Source organism: Culex pipiens, chromosome 2 (genome assembly GCF_016801865.2).
Source record: "Culex pipiens pallens isolate TS chromosome 2, TS_CPP_V2, whole genome shotgun sequence".
NCBI lineage: Eukaryota > Metazoa > Arthropoda > Insecta > Diptera > Culicidae > Culex > Culex pipiens.
The window spans coordinates 59,930,215-59,951,385 of NC_068938.1; the positions used below are offsets into that span (position 1 = coordinate 59,930,215).

General features: G+C 37.3%; 1 protein-coding gene across 1 annotated transcript in view; it reads right to left on the reverse strand.

Moving 5' to 3' along the window:
* Positions 1 to 21,171, reverse strand: part of LOC120413590 (uncharacterized) — a 142,413-nt gene that overhangs the window by 91,010 nt on the left and 30,232 nt on the right. The window contains exon 2 of the mRNA XM_039574498.2: positions 11,383 to 11,424. The gene's annotated coding sequence lies outside the window, so the exon portion shown is untranslated. The remainder of the gene's footprint in view (positions 1 to 11,382; positions 11,425 to 21,171) is intronic.

Sequence of the window (21,171 nt, forward strand, 5' to 3'; positions counted from 1 at the left end):
CGCCATGCACTGTTGTCACACTTTATTTGAAAGAGGTTTTGGTCCGATCGTGTTATCTTGACACACCTTACAACTTGCTTCAAGTGCGGAAACTGGCCAAAGTGAATTTAGCCAGAGGAGGTTTTGTCACACTTCAGGACAATGTTGACAATGTATCCTTAATCTGAGAAATTTCCGCCTTTTTTTAAAAATTGTGTTCAACAATCTGCACTACAAATGTAGTACAAAACGCAGGCCTACAAATCAATTACCGCAACAATTTAACGCCTGGTTGCACATTGCACACAGTCCAACCCAGTCGTCTGGACCCAAGTCGAAGACGACAACGAAAAACCTTCATTGCAGCCTATTTAAATCCATCAATGAGCTTCTTGGGCGTCCAACCAACGGCCAGAGCTCACCAAACGCAGCAAAACGAAATCGATTGCGTAAAAACACGGCGGCGTTCGCAAGAACGATTAAAAATAATAATAATTTGCAAATAGTGTAGCAGCAGTAGTTCGAACAGCCACCGATTCGAGGTACAGCACATTAACCGTGTTGGCAACAACACTGACTAGCTAACGAACGATATAGGTACTAACTTTAGTAATGCAACATGAAACGGACAAGCAAAGGCGAGCGCAAAAGCGAAATTAAATTTATACTAAACATGCAATAATTATTATAAATTTCACGTGGGCCCTTCCCTGCTGATGGGGATTGTACTACCAGGTACTAGAGCAGAGCCCAGCTGGTAACCGGCTACGAAGCGGAAAAGGGTAGCGAAAGGAGGGTGAGTTAGAAATCGGGGATGCACGCGATGATCGTCGAGAGGGAGGGGGTAGGGGAGAAAAAAGCTTCAATCAGCATAAAGAGGAAAAACAGAGCAAGGGGGCTTAACGTTGCAATTGAACCAGCTGAAGAAAATGCTTACACGGGTGGAAAACACATGTTTTCAAGTCGATTATTGCAGTGAGCTGTGATGCTTAATTTCAGGAAAAATAATGTTTTCTTCATGCAAAATGTTTTGCGTTGCGCGTTTAACAAAAAATTAAAAGCCTAATCCAGAAAACAGTATTTCAATTATTAAAATCGTGAAACACAACAGAACGTTGATAAATTCTAAACAACAAATGATACACCACTTTTTCCAAATTGTCTGACGAGTAAAATTTGGCCCAACCAAAAGCTCAATGCTAGCCAATCCTTTCCACAGCAATTAGAGAATTTTCAAGCTCATCTCCATACGAACCACGGGGCCATACCAAACCGTTCAAGATCACCAGCAGCGGCATTGCTAATTAGCCGGCCCGCGCGCTCAAGGGTACCGTCTTGAACGAGCAGCAAATTCGAGAGGGCCAAGGCAGGAAACCGAATGACCTACAAATACTACGACGAGTGTTCAAAAAACGCACACAGCTGTACGACGCGGGCTATTGATGAGATTTCGGACCGCCGTTATGCTCTGTTGTCGCAAATGCAATTCGAAGGTATAAGAAGGGATTTGAAAGATAATTTTAAACTTAAGGAATGTGATCAAAACGATGAATGCGTCAAGAGCAAATAACGCCAACGTCATTGATTCTCTTGAAAAGAATATCCCCATCAGGCCAATAGTGTTGTACTATTCCATCTTCTATGGTCATGGGCTGCGCTCATCTGGCAAATCCATATTAGCAAATTACCCTTCTTGGCCCGGCACGGTGCAAACTCTTTTCGAAGCCAATTTAAGATAATATATCGTACACACTTTACTTCTCACACTCACACACACTCTTCGGCAGATCCGAAGATTTAAAGGTATATATGATTATTTTTGTGTGCCAAAGTAACGGATTTTGGGAGTCTCCTTTTTTTTGGGCTGCTGCTTAGGCAAAGAATCTGACCAACAACAGCAACAGGTCCAAAATAACAAACTCGCGCGGGAAATAACAGCACATCTCGCGGAAGGGGTCTCGGCTTGGTTTTTATGCCTTTTTTACCCCGTCACTTCTTAGATTGGTCAGTTCTTCAAGATGAGCAATCAATCTTACGCCGCCGCGATGCGGGTATATTTGGCTATAGGGTATTGTTTTTTGGGGTCATTAGTAGCAAAAACATGAATTTGTTATTGATGCGTCTGCGATCGAGAGGAGATTGGCAGATTTGGGATCATGGTGGGAGCATCATTTTTGCTTTTTGTTGGTGGATCCGGTGAGATGATTGAAACATTTTTTTTCGCGTTGTCTTCTCAGGTGATGCCCTCCATCATGGGGGTCAGAGATTGGGCGCGCACTAGTCAAGTCACGATAGTAGGTTATGGCGCTTGGGCGATTGATGAGTTTTGGGAGTTTTTTTTTCACCTGGATAGATGGTCGTGAAAAATGTACGTACTGGGTCTTGACCTAATATACAAAAGCCATCGTCATTGGCCGGGAGATGGGTTATGATTGGCATCCTGGGAAAAAAGCAAATGAGTAATTTTTCAAGCTACGTCAGGTTTTGCTTCTCGAATTGATTATATTGCGGCAAAAAATGGGAAAGAAGTTTGCGTTTCTGGGCAAGTCATATTGGATATAAAACTTAAGGTCTCCAGAATCATCCCACTGGAATTAAAAAAAAATGGACTGCAGCATGTTATAGAATAGCTTCTACACACTAAAAAAAAAGAGTTGAATTTTGGAATGTTGGAAATTTGGTAGGTTGAATATTACTTATTTTTTTGAGTAATATTACATAAAAAATATGTAAAAATGTAAACCTGATGAATATTCATCAAAAACTGATGAAAGTTCATCATTTTGCCTTTCTTACAAAAGAAAGGTTTAAGATTTGCTTTTGAAAAAATGTTTTTCTCATAAATCTTAAAAAAAATCATGCACGGCGAGGATTCGTCCCAGGAAAAATCCTATTACTACACCCAAACGGCGGTCGCATGATTGTGATGCATGGCGGCATGAAAGTATAACAGAATCTGCATGAAAACTGTCCTCATGCATTTTTTGAGATATAGGGGTTTTTGCCCGTTACCGACAATTATCGACATTACCGACGGCTTTTTGTTGTATTTCACAAAAAAAAAACCCTTAACAGAACGAGAATTGAACCACCAACTTCTTGATTATTGATCCGACACGCTACCACCACACCATGGACGCTTAAAGAGCACCAACATATTCTTCTCTTTGGAGTGTTGCTCGGGGACGGGCCAGCATTATATGTAAGAACTGCAGATCGCTGAAATTTTTACACGCGGGCAAAAATGATCTACGGGCTTGCTGCAAAAAATGTTATAAAATGTGACATTTTCTGCAGCAAATCCATTGTTGCAGATTTTGAGATATATTTTTCCTTTGGGTGTGAATTGAAGGTAAGAATGCGCTTTTTCGATTGAATTTTGGCCCGAAACCCGGAACTCAAAGTCTGATTTTTGAGAGCACTTTTTCTGAAATACATGAGCGATGTCTGTATCCGCTCTTAAAAATTTGCGTCTTCCATCACTGGAAAACCGCTCGTAAAACCCACAATTTTTATAAGTCAGATCTGTAGCCGTGGGGTCGGAGACGAACATTTAATTTTTCGATTTCGACCAGTAAATGTGGTCAAAGCCATTTTTTTTAGGTTTTTTTGGACTATTTTACAGATCAAAAATCAAACCATCCACATTAACGACCCCCGGGTCTTTTGTGGTCTCTATTGCAAGTTTCTGTTCGAACCTAGGAGTCCGAAGGCTTGAATAGGGAGAGCACCCAAACCTCTTTTTACTCCAAGGAACCTTCCACCCCAGTGTTTGAACTGACGACCTTTGGATTGCGAGTCCAACCGCCGCCAGCGATTCCACCGGAGTAGGCTTGGTTTGGTGTGTTGTTTGGACTTATGGCATGGAGACAACTCCTACACCTGGAATGACTTAACGGCCTAACAACCAAGGCCGGGACCGACATTTTACTTCCTCATCCGATGGAAGGTTGCAGCAGATGGGAATCGAACCCAGAATCATCCGCTTACAAAGCGGACAGCGTAACCATTCGGCCACGCACTGCCACTATTTTACAGATAACACTATCAAATTAAAAGAATTCAGTTTCAAACAAAAAGTCATTCGAAAACATGCGCCATAAACTGCTTGGGCCCAAAATTTGAAGCTTTTCCAAAATGTATTTCCAGAGATATAGCCATTTCAGTGTTTTCGTCTTATTTTTACCCTATTTTTTCCTATAAAATTTTTGGATTTATACAAAATCATATACTGAACATCAAATTCGAAGTCCCGGCTCGTTCTCGCTCGAAAGCTCGACAAGTCGTCAAGTCGAAGCTTCAACGCCAGCGCTTCAACACCAGCGCTTTTACGCCTGCGCGTGAAAATGTTCTTTCTGACTTCTGATAATAGATCAACAAAGTGCAATAGCGATACATATTTTTTAAGTTAATCATAGACTAACAATAAAGACTGAGTACCCTTTATTTTTTTTCTAATAATTTCAATCCAATATGTTTTTCTTAATTAAATTTAAATATCTTGCGACAAATAATGTACCTCTGAAATAAAAAAAAATGGCATTTGAGGTTTAGCCTAAAAAGATTCGAAGCTTTAGGTAAAATTCTCACTGGGTGGTATCATTATGTTTCTGAAAAATTAATTACACCAATATATTTCTCGGAGTTTCATCATTTTATGTGAAAGGCTCTATTTCACCTCTGCTTATATTAAATCGGGTTTTTGGGGTAAAATTAATCATTTTTTTAGACACAAAATCTGTCACCATTTCCTGATAAATATTACCATCATTTTTTTTTTGTTTGTGTGGAGACAAAACTTATCCAGAACGAAAATTGTATTTCGTGACATTTCACGATTCCAGTATGCACACTTCAAGTTATTTAAATGGCAATGAATAACTACAAGGAAAGGGGATCAATCGACAAATCAGCAGAAGGATTTTCCTGGTTTGATTTTGCTAATATTTGCGAAAAAAAATCACTTAACCAACGATTTTTTTTGCTGAAACCACACAGAAAAAAATGATGGTAATATTCATCAAGAAATGGTGACAGATTTTGTGGCAAAAAAAATGAATAATTTTACCCCAAAAACCCGATTTAATATCACTAGAGGTGAAATAGAGCCTTTCTTACAAAATGGTGAAACTCCGAGAAATATATTGGTGTAATTAATTTTTCAGAAACAAAAAAAAAAATGATTAATTTTACTCCAGAAAATGATGAATTTTAATCAGTTTTTGATGAATATTCATCAGGTTCACATTTTTACACATTTTGTAATTCTCTACCAACTCACACGAAATCGGGAAAAGTTGCCCCGACCCCTCTTCGATTTGCGTGAAACTTTGTCCTAAGGGGTAACTTTTGTCCCTGATCACGAATCCGAGGACGTGTTTTTCAATAATTTGCAGCCTGAAACGGTGATGAGATAAAAATTTGGTGTCAAAGGGACTTTTATGTAAAATTTGACGCTTAATTTAATGGCGTACTCAGAATTCCGAAAAAACGTATTTTTCATCGAAAAAAACACTAAAAAAGTTTCAAAAATTCTCCCATTTTCCGTTACTCGACTGTAAATTTTTTTGGAACATGTCATTTTATGGGAAATTTAATGAACTTTTCGAATCTACATTGACCCAGAAGGGTCATTTTTACATTTAGAACAAAATTTTTCATTTTAAAATTTCGTGTTTTTTTCTAACTTTGCAGGGTTATTTTTTAGAGTGTAACAATGTTTTACAAAGTTGTAGAGCAGACAATTACAAAAATGTTGATATGTAGACATAAGGGGTTTGCATATAAACATCACGAGTTATCGCGATTTTACGAAAAAAAGTTTTGAAAAAGTTACTTTTTGCGTTTCTCTTTGTTTCGTCGTCTGTGTCTGTCGCGGGTGACGATGAACGGCAATGATCGATGACGACCAACTTTTTCAAAACTTTTTTCCGTAAAATCGCGATAACTCGTGATGTTTGTGAGCAAACCATTTATGTCTATTTATCAAAATTTTTGTAATTGTCTGTTCTACAACTTTGTAGAACATTTTTACACTCTAAAAAATAACCCTGCAAAGTTAGAAAAAACACGAAATTTCAAAATGAAAAATATTGTTCTAAATGAAAAAATGAAAAAAAAAGTGTCAATGTAGATTCGAAAAGTACATTAAATTTCCCATACAATGATACGTTCCAAAATTTTTTACAGTCAAGTAACAAAAAAGGGGGGAGTTTTTAAAACTTTTTTAGTGTTTTTTTCGATGAAAAATACGTTTTTTCGGAATTCTGAGTACGCCATCAATTCGGGCGTCTAATTTTACATAAAAGTCCCTTTGACACCAAATTTCTATCTCATCACCGTTTCAGGCTGCAAATTATTGAAAAACAACTCTTTTTTCGCATGTTCAAAAATAGAAGGGGTCGTACCGCCCCTCCGTCACGAGATATCAAAAAACGGACCTCGGATTCGTGATCAGGGACAAAAGTTACCTCTTAGGACAAAGTTTCACGCAAATCGAAGAGGAGTCCAGGCAACTGCTGTGTGAGTTGGCGGAGAATCACCCATTAATCAGAAAAAGACCTACCTACCTACCAACCTACCGAATTTTCAACATTCCAAAATTCAATTTTTTTTCTGTGTAGCTGCTAAGCAAAATCAAATCCGGCCACTTAATTCTGCTGGTTTGTTTTCGCTTATTACTAGCAAACATATTTGACAACAGACAATCTAGCGAAACTTTTCGCTGTTTACAGCGTAGTTCTCCACTACTCTGACAGAAATTCACAGTTGTCATTCTCATCTCAGAGTTGATTGGTGGGACTCAACAAGCTTTTGAAACTAAGTGAAACGAAAAAGCAAAATTTGTGTAGTGAAGTGGTAGAGTGCAGTGAAATCGACCACTCAATTGAAATGTTATGTTCACACAGGGCCGGTTTATCAAATCAACAAATCCAACGCGTAAGTATACAAGTACCATAATGTGAAGGGGAATTTATTTGCAAACTTGTCATAACAAACAGAATTATGTTTCGAAAACTTTTCCAACAAACTTTAACTAATTGAGAAATATGACTATAACTTGTATAACTACCCTTCCAGTACTGTTAATTTTTAATTGTTTACTTTACGAAATCTGCAAGAAAAAACGCTAGTCCAATGCAAACAACCGCTGGCCTTGCGGAGTTTCTCCCAAAACCAGCAGAACAATCTTCTGGTTAATTTTGACACGAGCTACTGCCACCGAAAAAAAAAACAGACGTCGGCAAAACAAAACGCTGATCCAGTGCCAAAAACCGCTGGGCCAGCGAAAAAAACCACTGGACCAGCGCTTTTTCTCCCGAAACTAGCAGAAGAATCTCCTGGTTGATTTTGGAATTCTGAATCTCTTCCTGAACCAGCAAAACTAATCGCTGATTCTAGCGAAACCGATCCCCCAAGCAGCGAAAATTGTCTCTAAACCAGTAAATGCACTGGTTCGATCAAATTTGACCGACTTCCAAACCAGCGAAAAAAGTTAGCGATTCCAGGTAATTTTTCAGCAGGATGAGAAATTAGCTAATTTTTTTTGCTAGTTTTAGCGAACTTTATCGCGTTTTGGCGATGAATCCCCTTTCCGTGTATTGACAAGCGCAACCAGAACGAAGACATCCAGTAAACCGGGCAGGCCTACAGCGTGAACGGAACCCACATTTCAAAAAAGCGTCAGCGGAGGAAGGAGGCTTGGACATACTCCGATTTTGCACCAATGATTTCATAACAATTGTTACAAGGTGGTAATGTTCCAATAAACACATGGTAACAGTAATCCAAAACCCATTGTGAACCAGTGATTTCAATCAACGTTTGCCACTTTTACACGTGCAACCAAGTGAAATCCATAACGAACGTGTCTGCATGCGATTCCGAGGCGGAAAACCGGCAGCCCACGTGTAATCACGCGTGTACATCGGCGGCCAATCTCACGACAGATCTTCGGCTCATCCATTAGGCGCGCGATCGATTCGCTCCAAATACTGCACAAAGCCGCGATTTCCCTTCCCGTCGGTCCAACCGGCCAAGATTTCTCATCGTTGCTCACTTGGGTAGGGGTGCATGGCGGAAAAATAGTCTTAGAACCTGTATTAGCCACTGCGCTGGCCATTCGACGAGCAAGCAACAAGTTGGTCGTCGTTGGCCGGGCAATTGCGCCGATCATAAAAATCCATAAGCCGGCTGAATCGGCTGAAATCGTTTATTGAAGTCAAACTATTTCACACGCCCTCGAAGCCGGCGATGTGGGTCTATGGGTTTATTTTTATTTTCCTCCCACTGCCACCCCGTTTCCACCAGGGTGGCAAATGCAGTGAATGCTTCACGAAATGAAGCGCGAATGGTTTTGAAATCTGTTTCACGATGCAGTGTGAGGGTTGATTTGGACCCACAGCGTAGTGCTTGAGATCTTTAGTGAAGTTTCTCGAAGTGTGTGGTCAACCGAGAGACAGTTTAAAAGCATTTTACGGTGGTTCAACATGTTCGATATGCAACAAGAATTATTCCATAGACTTACCTTTTTTTGTACATGTTCTAAATTCATGGTTTAATACAAGTTCAATATTAAAACCAGAATAAATTTATAGAACAACAAGGAAACATATCGTCGCCATCGTGCTAACTTGTCGTACGTGCATTTTGGGCCAAATTGAGTTAAGAACACCATTTTGTGCAGCTCACAATGCCTCACCTTTTGACCTTCACAGATCCCTAAAATTCGATTTCAATCCTGAGCAGTTCTCTACGGAATCGGTCTTTTTTCTTTAATTTTAATTTTTGTATTTTTTAATCCGGCTGAAACTTTTTTGGTGCCTTCGGTATGCCCAAAGAAGCCATTTTGCATCATTAGTTTGTCCATATAATTTTCCATACAAATTTGGCAGCTGTCCATACAAAAATGATATGTGAAAATTCAAAAATCTGTATCTTTTGAAGGAATTTTTTGATCGATTTGGTGTCTTTGGCAAAGTTGTAGGTATGGATATGGACTACACTGAAAAAAAATTGGTGATTTTTAATTTAACTTTTTGTCACTAAAACTTGATTTGAAAAAAAGCTTTATTTTAATTTTTTTTATTTTTTGATATATTTTAGAGGGCATAAAATGCCATCTTTTCAGAAATTTCCAGATGGGCAAAAAATCTTTGACCGAGTTATGACTCTTTGAATCAATACAGATTTTTTCAAAAAATCGAAATATTGGTCGCAAAAATTTTTCAACTTCATTTTTCGATGTAAAATCGAATTTGCAATCAAAAAGTACTTAAGTAAATTTTTGATAAAGTGCACCGTTTCCAAGTTATAACCATTTTTAGGTAACTTTTTTGAAAATAGTCGCAGTTTTTCATTTTTTTAAAATAGTGTCCATATTTGCCCACTACTGAAAAAAAATATTTTTTGAAAAGCTGAGAAAATTCTCTATATTTTGCTTTTTCGGACTTTGTTGATACGACCCTTAGTTGCTGAGATATTGCCATGCAAAGGTTAAAAAACAGGAAAATTGATGTTTTCTAAGTCTCACCCAAACAACCCACCATTTTCTAATGTCGATATCTCAGCAACTATAGGTCCGATTTACAATGTTAAAACATGAAACATTCGTGAAATTTTCCGATCTTTTCGAAAACAATAGCTTAAATCAAGACTAACATTTCAAATGGGCTTAATATTGAATGTTTGGCCCTATTGAAATGTTAGTCTTGATTTAAAAATTTTGAAAATATTTTTTTCGAAAAGATCGGAATATTTTACGAATGTTTCATATGTTAACATTGTAAATCGGACCATTAGTTGCTGAGATACCGACGTTATAAAATGGTGGGTTGTTTGGGTGAGACTTAGAAAACATAATTTTTTCTGTTTTTTAACCTTTGCATGGCTATATCTCAGCAACTAAGGGTCGTATCAACAAAGTCCGAAAAAGCAAAATATAGAGAATTTTCTCAGCTTTTCAAAAAATATTTTTTTTAGTAGTGGGCAAATATGGACACTATTTTAAAAAAATGAAAAACTGCGACTATTTTCAAAAAAGTTACCTAAAAATGATTATAACTTGGAAACGGTGCTCTTAATCAAAAATTTACTAAAATACTTTTTGATTGCAAATTCGATTTTACATCGAAAAATGCAGTTGAAAAATTTTTGCGACCAATATTTCGATTTTTTGAAAAAATCTGTATTGATTCAAAAAGTCATAACTCGGTCAAAGATTTTTTGCCCATTCTAAAAATTTCTGAAAAGTTGGCATTTTATGTCCTCTAAAACATATCAAAAAATAAAAAAAAAATAAAAATAAAGTTTTTTTGCAAATCAAGTTTTAGTGACAAAAAGTTAAATTAAAAATCATCAAATTTTTTTTACCGTGTATCATTTTTTTCAGTGTAGTCCATATACATACCTACAACTTTGCCGAAGACACCAAATCGATCAAAAAATTCCTTCAAAAGATACAGATTTTTGAATTTTCACATATCATTTTTGTATGGACAGCTGCCAAATTTGTATGGAAAATTATATGGACAAACTAATGATGCAAAATGGCTTCTTTGGGCATACCGAAGGCACCAAAAAAGTTTCAGCCGGATTAAAAAATACAAAAAAAAAAAAATCGAATGACCGAAATCTCAGAGAATTGCTCTCCTGAGATATTCAACAAAAACCGAAAAAACTCCGTTCATTTTTGTCGCTTTACATATGAAAGAAGTTTCAATCTTGTCGTGCTATCTAGTCACTCCATGAAAATTGATGTAAGTGCGACAAATGGCCAAAGGGATTTTCAGGCCAGGAAAGTCAGGATGCGTTTGTCGCACGTACAAGCTAGACTACCGTAAACATTTGTAATTATAACTCGGGACTCCAGCAACCAACTTCAACCAAACTTTGGGACAATGCACAGAATGGTGAGCCAAACAAAACGTGTTTGTTATTGTTTACATTGCGTGCTCTCGTTTTTGAATACTCAAGGTCAAACATTAAAACGCGTTTTTCTCGGAACGTCAAAATGGCGGGTGCGACAAGATAGCACGACGACGTCGATATGGTTGAACAATCAATAGTGTTGATTGTGAATTCCTGCTCTGATTTGTTTCCAATTCCAATTAAATAAGTTTTGAATTTCCAAAGGTAAGTAAGCTGGTGGTTTTGCTATTGGATTTACCGTTATCATTCCGACTTGAATATTTCTGTTGATCCAGAAAAATCAACATCAATAGAAAATTATTAACTCGTAATTACGAGTTCAAATTTGTTTCCTTTGTGCGTGACCTCAAGCATATTTTGGAACCTATTTGGATGTTATGATTACTACCCAAGGGGTTTTCTCTCTTCATAATTGGATAAATGCTCTAATAGTAACGAATTACACAAATCGATTAACAAATTTTCAACACTTACCTCAAACTAGCTCTCGTCCAAAGTATCCAATTGCTGGCGTTTCTGAAAGAGGAAAAAAACACATGTAGTACTCTCGTTTGAAACAAGTTTGCCTTTATGACTCCCCTCCCAACATAATAGGTTTACAACCCAAAGTGCACCCAAACATTCCCCTCGCTGCAGTCATTCGTTCCGGTAACAAAAAAAAAACATTTGCATCGTCGCCGTGACTCTATTTGGCACACATTTCTGCAAAAGTTGCTCTATTTACTTGCATTGCACCCTCGGTGCTCCAACATTGTACTGCAGCCACATGCAAGCACCGAGAAGGCATTACAGATTTATATCTTAATTGTAATATCCAAGGTGAACCCAAAGTGCACCCTGGCGCGGCGCTTTTCAGCAGCAAATTGAGTTCTTTGCTCGATGGCTTATTTTTGTTGTTTTTGATGTTTTGCTCTCGTTGCGTTGCTTCCGAAGTCGGTCGTCTCGTCTCAATTTTTTTGTCGGTTGAGTACCATTTCTGCCGAGAGAGCCGGCATCAATTTCACTTGGCGTTGTGTTTGTTGTTGCTGCTGCTACTTCGGATGAAGTTGTTTTATTTTGCTGAACTTTTATATGCATATGAGAACACGTTTTGGGAAGTGAAACTAGTTGCTACTTTACGGACGTGTGCATGACACGGCCAGTGATAATCCACTGTCGGTAATTATTGCGATATCCAAAAAAGGGTGGCTAAATTCCGCATGTTTACAAAACAGGCTAGTTTGGTACCAATGTGGAGAAAACTATGAAATTTTACTGGTCATTGGACTGGACTGGACATTGTTTTATTGAGCTGGATACTGTGAAAATTTCAGTGCTTATTTTTATTTTGCATTAATAGGATTTTTCAAAGCATCTTTAAAATATTTTACAAATAAATACTTACTTCCATGCATTTATATGTATTTGAATTTTGAACACGTTGAGAAAATATTTGTATAAAATTAACATCTTCTAGTAACATTTCGTCAGTTGTGTGCTATCTTGTGACAACGACCATTTAGTACTTTTCGAGAAAATCGATTTTTAAAGTTTGTTGGTAAATAATTTTAAAACTATGAATGATAGAGCCAAACTTTTTGAAGCAATCGGTTCGTATACTATCGTTTAACAAACGCTTCAAGTTTCAACTAATTTGGTTACACCAGTTAAAAGATACAGAAAATTATGTAAACAAAAATCTGAAAAGCACGTGTCACAAGTGTGTTTCGAAAGTAAAATTGTACTACGTGTCACAAGTGTGCACAGAATTCCCATACAAACTAAAATAAGCTCAAATCAATGGTTTAAACGACTTAATCAGTATATTTTTATAAACAAAAGATTGCGTTGCATTTAGAAAGTGTGTATAAAAAAAAATTGGTGAAAAACAAGAAAAAATTTCCACATTTTCCAATTTCACAAGTGTGCACAATCATATTGATGATAAAGTGGTCTATGTCACAAGAGTGTATTGCGATATCCGGGAAACGGAAGCGAGTTTCCAAAATCGGGTTAAAGCATCTTGTAGTGTTTGTTAATTATAGCAAAACGTCATCATTAACTCATTTTCGACCAAAATGGTCTATGTCACAAGATAGCACACAGCTGACGAATTAGTGATGAATTAGTGGAAAACTATGAAATGTTCGGAATAAATTATTTGCATTCTTTAAACAGCAAGATAAATGAAATCATGTAAGCTACCTAACATGTAAGATCTTATACAATTTACAAATTAAAAAATGGCAAAAGAATGACCACATGGATTTCCAGTTATTGTTTGGATAAATGAATTTGATTGGCATTTTAGAATTGTGCCTGTCTTGGCCCATGCAATGAACGGTCATTATATCAAAAATGGTTCAAATAATTTTCATAAATTTGAACAACTCGGTTTTAAGATAAGAAAACCCCTTGTGTTTTGATATCCAAAGCTGTTATTATAACAGCTTGTGTTAGACGATTCTATGTTTATTTTTCAAGATTGTACCTACAAAAAGATTAATAAATACTAAATTTGTTTTTTAATATTTTATCTGTCCAACGCAAAAATGTTTCACGTGAATTTTAGATACATTGGTCTAAAATATTGCCTCTCGAAAAATAAACCTTTTTTAACGAATCCAGGAAACCAGGAGGACGTTTTTTGTCTATCAGAAACAGTCAACACACACAGAAAACAAAATTGAATTTTGGAAGGTGGAAAATTTGGTTGGTTGAATATTACCTTTTTTTGAGTAATTTAACCTAAAAATGTGTAAAAATGTGAACCTGATGCAAATTCATCAGAAAATGATATTCACCATTTCCTGATGAAATATTACACTTTTTCTTGACACCAGCGATGGAATAATCATCATCAACAAAAGAAAATCATTGGATGTTCATCAAGAGAAAAAATCCGAAAAGAGCATGCTCTCCTCTCTCGCGCACGAAAGATCGGTAAAAAGAATCTAAAGAAAATCATCATCTTGATTATTCGGCGGAACATCTTTTTCACTACTACACTTGCAAGTGTAACGTTACACGTCGGAAATTGAGCTGTAACATTTTGTAGATGGGCAATGTGTGTAAACAAAGTGAAAAAAATAATTTGAGGTGGTGCTGACAAGAAAATTCATAAAAAATCATCAGCAGATTGATTTTTCGAGAGAATTTTGGGAGCGTGATTTGCCTCCTCTCTCTTTCGCGGGTGAAAAAAGTTCGCAAGCGAAATTGATTTTTTCGCGATTATTCCATCTCTGCTTGACACAAAAATTTTCAACATTACCTGATGAATATAACCATATTTTTTTGTGCATTTAACAAAGTTGTTGCGTAAAAAATAAAAGTCAGATTTGCCAAAATCAGGTTATGTCAAAAATAAGTCAAACTGTTTTCTAAATTTCGTTTCAAATTTATTTATAACAACATAGTTCAAAAAGACGATTTCGATCGAGAAATTCATTATAAACCAATTTTCAACATTTCATTATTTTAAAGAACTTTTTTTTTAATACGAGGTGCAGTTTATGTACCTGTTTAAATGTAACTTTTTCAATGCTTTGATTTTTTTGTCAGATGTCATTTTCGGTTGAGTTATGGGTGATACCTCCAATATTATAAGACAAGTATGAAGTAATTTTTCTACAATACTAAACAAGTTAAATAAAAATAAAATTTCTGCAAATTATTGGAGATGGGATTTTCTTAGAACAAAAGTTGCTCAAAATTAACTTCTGAGCAAAGGATAAAAAAAAATTTAACCATTGTTAAATAAATATAAAACATAGATACCCTTTCAATGTAAATAATTTTGAGTTTATAAACTTGATTTCAACTACACATTAATTTAAATTTGAGAACATTTAAATATTTTACATATAATTTGAATCGATGAAAAAGTTTTTTTTTTCTAAGTGTCACCTTTGAACAGCTTGGAATTTTTACAGAAGTGGTTCGATTTTCAATGTTAAAAAACTAAACTTTTGCAGTATTTGCTGATCTTTTCAATTGAAATATTTCAATTTCTTTTTAACCAAGCTTTTCTTTTGAAGAGTGCGCTGACCACGAGGACGCGCAGTCTCGTTTTTTGCATTCTCAGTTTCGTTTCTTTTGTGTCGCTATTTGTGTGCTTGGGTGAGTGGTTATTAAAAATATGTGGAGGGATTTTATTAAATGATCATTTTATTGCATTATTATAATTAATTGATTATACAGCCACACTATGTTTTACACTACAAAACACATATGAAACTGTAAACTGGAGAGTTTGGTACGGTATGTACACGCATCCTTCCTCCCTTGTAGATTCTGTGAAATGAGGTCTGTTCCCAGAATCCTCTCTGCAGTAAACACAACGCAGTAGGGCTGGCCGTTTTAATTTTTACAATAAATTTTCGAGTGCTCTCGGATGAACTGTAATTAATCATAACGACAAGATTAGTGCTTTGGGCGTAATCTAGTCACAAGACTTTTCAGCATGCTTTCATCGGACTGGCTGCGTGTGTGTTAGATAAGATTAGAAATCAAGCTTTACTTTACTTCAAACTTATTTTTTTCGGGAGTGCTCTTGTTTGAAAAAGTTTTTATGGAATGTAAAAAAACTATCAAAAGTTTATGCCTAAAATCAGCTGAAACTTGGATTTGGTACACTTTATCAAAAAATATAACGCATTTCCCCACCAAACGAACGAAACGGAATGAAAAAAAAAACGAATGAAGAAAAACTATCTCGAGCTTTCAAAAGAACATTCAAGATTGATTAACATTTCCCTGATTTTTTGTTAGATTCCTTGGCATTCGAATTTACCATTTTCTCAAACACAAATTTCTTGCAAAAAGTGGCATAACGTTTAGTGGCGACATTTTTTTGTGACTTTTTTCCATTTTTCCGATATTTCCCGGGGAGACTCAGTCTAATTCAAATATCTCTCATAGATTCTTCCATCGCCGGTGAACATTCAATAAGTTTAAGTTTTTATTGAAAATCTATAATAAAAATCATTTCAAAACGAGGCCCATCGATGTACAAGTTGGAAATGTTTGTTGTTGCTATTCTAATAAACATCATGCGATTAGCATAAATCATAGAATAATACGTTCTCTAACTGTACCTACTAGAATGCAGCTTACTCACTCACCAACTGCCATGGCCCAAGTAAGGTAGCAACATGCTGGGCACAAATGACCGCCTTAAACTCACAACTCATCCAGCCATTGAATATCTGTATCGAGCTTGTAAAGTCCTTGTTTTAACGACCGGCCTCCGGTGGACTGGACTGGCCAGTGAGGTGCAGTGCTATTTCTGCGACCAAAGTATGGTTGGTGTCTCATTTACGCTGCTGTACCCTGTAAGACATTGAGTTCCCTCCCCCGGTGGAGGTTCCAGTGTGTGGGCGGTTCTCGCGTATGGGATTCTCGTGCCATGTTGACGCCCCCGCCTTCATTGGACCCATTAGTGACACCCTGGCACGCCGCAGGACGCAACCCGTTAACGATCGACTCCACCGCGGCGTAAAACCATAAAACTCACTTAAATCTTGGGTAATTAATTTTTTGTTTGTCTCAATTGCTGGCAAGTTGTGCGCGTACCGAACACACCACCGCGCCGGACAATTACGGCATCTGGGTCGGTTGGCTGGAGAGTCTGGAGTCGTGGAGCGTGCCCGGTAATGTGTACAACTGCAATAAAGTACTTAGTCAAATTTGATCATAAAACATGAACGGAACCGGTGTGTGTGCGCACGTCGCGCGACGTCTAGAATTGTAGTTTTGAGTATAGACTTCGGACTGTGTGTTTGTGTCCATTATTCTCGAGTTTCCGCAATAAAGATTATCAATGAATGAGGAGAAAGGATTTGACATGTGAGGACTTGACTGACCAGTTGAAGTTTGATAAAAATGTAGGTTTTGTGTATACTTTGTTGTCAGAAGAGTGAGAACCGGCTTTACTTCTGTCTCACAGGCAGAAGGTTCAGGAATCAAATCTTGGACGGTCCTCTTGAAATTAAGCGCAATGAATTTGAGATAACTGAACCAATTCAATTTCAAACGCCACATATTTAGTCTCTAAGTGAAACCTGGTTATGGTAAAAGTTCAACCCGTTCCACCGCTTGACAGCCTTTCTTCTTCTATTGAGGCGATCAATAGGTAACTTTTTTTAAATTGATTTTTTGCGCTCTTCTCCCGAGTGCACGGTTGCCAACGCCATCGTCCAAATCTGCCCTAGTCTCCGTCCGGAAAGTTCACGAGTTCACGTCCCACCCTCTCCGGTCCTAACAAAGCGTTTTTTCCCCGCTCTGTTGGTTGGTACGTTGATGGGAGCTCGATCAACTCGAAGGGGGTAACGAAAATTCAATTCGGTGGCCCACTTACGATGGGCTCTGCACACACAACCAACAACCTGGGGTCAATCCGACGTCATGTGAGGTTTGTGGGCGCACATTCGGGGAAAATAGGCCAACACGGTTGTACCTTTGCTTTTCCTGTCCTGTCAGGTCACGGCTCTCGCGTGCACGGTGGCTCGATAAAAGGTTAATGCGGTTGCGGAATGTGTATAATTGCAATGGTCATTGAGAAATCCGCGCGGAAATGATTGGTCATCGGCGGACGGGACGTGGCCCAAAAGTGGTTGGTATAGCAGCTCGTTGTCGTGGGTTGGTTTAGGCGGAGATGAACTCGTGGTGGCCGCCTAGAGAGGTCGAGGTCAACCCGGGGTGGCCGCGGCGGATCGACACAATTAGTGGCAAATCGATGAGTGGGAGGAGGAACTGCCGCGATGACGACCCCCGAAACGGACTGGCACGCGAAAACGGTGGGTGGGCACATCCTGACGGCAAGCTTTTTGGAGGGCGGTGGTTTCCTTGAGCAGTGGCATACATTTCACTTGAACGGGGGCTGATTTGAACGATTAGAGCTTAATGAAGGTAGGAGAAAGGAACCTACTTTGTGAAAGTACTCTTGAAGAAAATGATTTCTGAACTAATTTTCTCACTTTTATTAAATCTGCCACGTTGAGAGTTCAATCAAATTTTAATTTTTAGCTTTTTAGTGTATTTGAACAGTATCCATCTTTCAAAACAATTTTGAAAAGTTTTTATGTTTTCATGACGTTTTTTTTTCAAATGAAAAGATGAATTTTTCAATGCTAAGAGTTTCTATTAAATGACAAGTTGAAATCAGAAAAGGTGTATTTTTGTTTTTTTTTTTTAAATAATATTCCAGCAACACCATATTAAAATAAGTTATTCAATTAAAAAATTTAAGTGCTTTTGAAACAATAAAAAAAATCACATTTTCAGTAGAACAATTCGAAGGTAAACGTGTGTATTGTTTATAGCTTTGCTTAAATTTTCAAAATTCAATGTTAAACAAAGATTTAGCCATAATTTGTCCAGCTCAATAAAAATTCTCTGTATTAAAAAAAATGAATTATTTAATTATGTTTCAATTTCCGAAATAACATGAAACACTGAAGGTCGTCTGCTCGAATCCTGAGGTGGATGGGAGCAGACATGCATTGGCACTGCACTTGGTTAGCACGCGTGCTATTTTTACGGATAGCACTGCGTTTTTGATCATAGCAATAGCCCTCGTACTCTAACTAAACTGGTAACTAAGTTGATGTTTCCATTTGTTTACAAGAAAACAACGGTCACCAACATTAAAATAGTGATGGGAGTAATTTCATTCTTTTTCATCTGAAAGTTTGGTGTATTGCAAGCGTGCAAGGTTTCGATGTGAATGGTTCATGGTTCTATTCTCTTTGAAGTGTTATTTTTTTCTTTAGATTATTACAGGATTTTTTTTTAGATTGTCGCGGAGAAATGACCAGAGAATCAAGAAAACGGATCAAAGAATGTCCACAATTCTTAGCGCTGTCAGTTAAAATAAAAAGTTTAAAGAGAGAGAAAATACCGTTTTTTTTTTTGAATTAAATATACTTTATTGAATCTTTCTTATAATAATTACATTTGGTTTACATAATAAGTGGTCAGCTGTGGCTCTTCAGCTTTAGTTTGCTTTTCGTGATTTAAACACTGTTCATTTTCTTAACTTTAAAAGTATATGATTTATCATTTTTGTAACACTAGGTACAACGAGGAAAAAAAAATTAAGAAAACATAACCTAACCTAAAACTAACTTAATCTTACCATAAACTAAACCAATCCTTGAATCAAGGGGTATTCAGATATAGCACATTTTTCCCTGAATTTCAAACATTTTTCTTGAATTTTCTGATCCAACATTTTTACTTCTGCTAATTCATGAACCTCACTTGATCTTGTCCAGCCAGGAACATTCAAAACCATTTTGAGTACCTTGTTTTGGACACGCTGGAGCTTCAATTTATGAGTTCTAGCGCAACACTCCCAAACAGGTACTGCATACTCAATAACGGGGTAAATTATTTGTTTGTAAACTGCTAACTTATTTTTCAAAGAAAGCTTTGATTTTCTGTTAATTAAAGGATACAAACACCTGATGAGAATGCTGCACTTGTTCAATATTTTATCTACATGCTGCCGAAACAATAGTTTCGAGTCAAGTATGAGACCTAAATAGACAACTTCCTTTGACCAGGGTATCGAAACATCATTCATTTTTATCAAAACATCATCCTTTGGGGCAAATCTGGCCGATTTGGAAAGTGGAAAAATGATGGTTTGAGTTTTGGCTGCATTTATGCGAATTTTCCAGTCGCCAAAGTATTCGGAAAGAACGTCAAGACCCTTCTGAAGGCGGCCAACTAAATATCTGGTTATTTTACCCTTATAAATAACGGCAGTGTCATCAGCAAAAAGTGACAACACACCATTACCAGGAAGAGTAGGCAAATCAGATGTAAAAATATTGTACAGAAGTGGGCCAAGAATACTTCCTTGGGGAACCCCAGCATCAATGTTGAATAATCCAGAAGCAATCCCATTCAGAAAAACCCTGAACGATCTCTCCGAAAGATAGTGCTGGATAATTTTGATAAGATACATTGGAAAACCGTATAAATACAGTTTATGTATCAAACCATCATGCCAAACATTGTCAAAAGCCTTCTCAACATCCAACAAAGCCATAGCAGTTGATTTAGACTCAAGCTTGTTCTGCTTGATGATTTTAGTTACTCTCGTAAGCTGATGAGCAGTATTATGCCCCTTTCGGAAGCCAAACTGCTCATTCAAAATTATATTATTATCGTTGGTAAAATCCAAAAGCCTTGAATAGATGACCTTCTCAAAGAGTTTGGACAGACTACTCAAAAGACTTATGGGACGATAACTTGTTGGCGATGTTGGATCTTTTTGAGGCTTCAAAATTGGTATGACTTTGCCCAGCTTCCAATTGGTGGGGAAGTAACCAAGTTGCAAACATTTATTGAAAATATTGGCTAGATGTTGAAAGAACTGATCACTCTGTTTTTTCAACACTAGATTAAAAATGTTATCAAAGCCTGGAGCTTTCATATTTTTCATTTGTTTAACTGCAACTTTGACTTCCTCACCAGAAACATGGGAATCTGCAGGAAATTCAAAGGTAGAGTCATTGATTGTTGAAATACTATTGGCAACTGATGTTTCTTTACGGCTGGTCATGGAAGCGCCAAGATTATGTGAACTAACAAAATGAAGCCCAAGTGCATTTGCCTTTTCCTCGGATGTAATCAAACGAGAATCCTCAACAATAAGAGGAGGAATCGGCTTTGGTTTGTTTTTAAGAACTTTTGAAAGTTTCCAAAATGGTTTTGAATAATTCCCCAGCTGGCTTACATGTTTTGAAAATTCTTGATTTCTGATATTGTCAAGTCGGTCTTGTATGATTTTGTTCAAATTGTTCACTGAAATCTTTTTGTCATAGTCCCCAGTCCGTTGATATTGTCTCCTATAAACATTCCTAAGTCTAATCAATTTTTAGTATCTACGTCAATATCAGTTACCTTAAAATTAACAGGAACCTCCCGAACGTTGGCAGCCTCTGCTTGGTTGATAGCCTGCTGGATCACCTCCAGCGAACGATCAATATCGGTAGAAGTTTCCGGGTGTTGATCATAGTCGATGTTGCTGTCGACCACTTGCTGAAACTGCTGCCAGTCAACGTTGTGGTAATCTTTCCGGGTTGGTTGCCGCTGCGGAGTAACGGAAGCTCCAACCTCCACAACCACCGGATAGTGATCAGAACTCAACTCTTCAAACACCTCAGGATGAGCCACGTTCTCAGCCATATTGGTAATGAAGAAGTCGATGATTGAGTGATTCCCAGACCGAGCCACCCTCGTTGGACGATCCGGACTCACAACGTTGTAGTA